The sequence below is a fragment of the Sapajus apella genome, unplaced genomic scaffold, assembly GCF_009761245.1.
Source record: "Sapajus apella isolate SASKATOON/1434 unplaced genomic scaffold, GSC_monkey_1.0 scaffold13, whole genome shotgun sequence".
Lineage (NCBI taxonomy): Eukaryota > Metazoa > Chordata > Mammalia > Primates > Cebidae > Sapajus > Sapajus apella.
In genome coordinates, this window is record NW_022436953.1 from 3,659,158 (window position 1) to 3,660,973 (window position 1,816).

General features: G+C 49.4%; 1 pseudogene; it reads right to left on the reverse strand.

Moving 5' to 3' along the window:
• Positions 1-589: 589 nt before the first annotated feature.
• LOC116553679 lies at positions 590-1,540 on the reverse strand (annotated as a pseudogene).
• Positions 1,541-1,816: the final 276 nt, after the last annotated feature.

A 1,816-nucleotide genomic window follows, 5' to 3' on the forward strand; every position in this document is an offset into this window, starting at 1 on the left:
TTCCCCCGGCTCTGGATGGAAAATCCCCACCCATGTGATGGTCCCTGGTCTCTCCTGTAGTCTAACCAATGGTTTATCCAAATGTTTATGTTTTTCAGTGTTTTAAATAGATCCATTACTAGATATTAGTCTCTGCTCTTCAAAGTGTGGGGTTGCTTGTTCTTCCAGGAACCAAACGCCCTCTATCATTTTGTTGTTGTTATTGTTTTGAGATGGAGTTTCACTCTTGTAGCCCAGCCAATGGCACAATCTCGGCTCACTGTAACCTCCGCCTCCCAGGTTCAAGCAATTCTCCTGCCTTAGCCTCCCAAGTAGCTGGGATTACAGGTATGTACCACCACCCCTGACTAATTTTTGTATTTTAGTAGAGACAGGGTTTCACCATGTTGGCCAGGCTGGTCTCGAACTCCTGACCTCAAGCGATCCACAGCCTTGGCCTTCCAAAGTACTGGGATTATAGGCGTGCACTGCACCCGGCCACCCTCCATCTTAAGAGAGTATGCTTTCAAGGAAATACCCTGCCTACCTTAGGAATAAATGCTACGTAAAGGAAAAAAATCGAGCTGAACAAAATGGTGCCATTTGAAAAACAAGGAAGGAATGAGATTTAACTGGTGCTCAAAGCTTCTCTGATACAAAATATTTGGTCATGTATTCATAATTTGCTTGACATTTCCAGCAAAGTAAAGATGGCAATAACAAAGAAACTTCTTACAAGAGAAGAGAAAGATACATGGAGCTCCCGAATTTCTGCTGGAACAAGACTGTTAAATACAGTCAAGTTCGTTTTGTGCCTGAGCCAGTGTCTGATAGAAGGCCACGCTCTCTTCTTTGGCCTGGTCAAGTTTCTCTTCCAGGTCATCAATTCTCTCTTCCAGTTTTGCAACCATTCTCTCTGCAAATATAGCACTTTTCTCAGCCTCCTTCAGTTTGCCAGACAGAAGCTTAATTTTTTCTTCATATTTGTCCTCCTTCTCAGAATACTTTTCAAATGCAGCCTCCGGCGATTTCAGATAGTTGATGACATTCTTGAGTTCTTCTGCCAGGTCGCCACATTTTCGTTCACACAGCTCCACACGCTCCTCTTCCCTGGCCAGTTCGCCCTCCAGGATGGCCAGCTTTCGAGCTATCTCCTTGTACTTGCGGTCAGCCTCCTCCAGAGTGTGCCTGGCCTCTTGGAGCTGCATCTCCTGAATCTCCATCTTCTCCTCATCCGTCATGGCCCGGTTTTCTGTCACCTACATTCCTCCCTCACGCTCATCTGCAGCCGTTCCCGCCTCCTCCAGCTTCTGCAGGGCTGTGACCACTCGTTCCGAGCCCCATCCACCTCCTCCTCAACGAGCTGGAAGCGTCGGTTGAGGACAGCCACATCACCTTCAGCTTCCTCGAGTCGCTCGCTCGCGCCCGCCATCCAGCTGCCGCTGCAGGCCCTGCGCGCGTCTTTGCCTCTTCTCCTGCTGCTGTAAGGACTGAATCTTGCGTTTCACCATCTGCGGTGGGCCCCAGACTGGGCCGGGCTCAGGCGACAGCTGCAGGGCCCCTCCAGTGCCCCCGAGCCTTTGGCAGTGCAGGGGCCTCCCCCGCACCTCTCTCCCGCACTCCACTGCCCCCGCTTCCCCGACTCCTGTGGGCTGCCACCGTCGGGGCGATGTCACCCGCCCTTGCACGGTATCTGTTGATTCTGAGGTTTATTCATACTGACTGTAGGAGTCAATTTTCTTGGGTTTTTCAGGTACAATTACAGCAGCTAAAGTTTTTGCTTCCATCTTTTAAGTTTTTTACTTCTTGTTACTTTTTTCTAATTCCAGTTGAACAA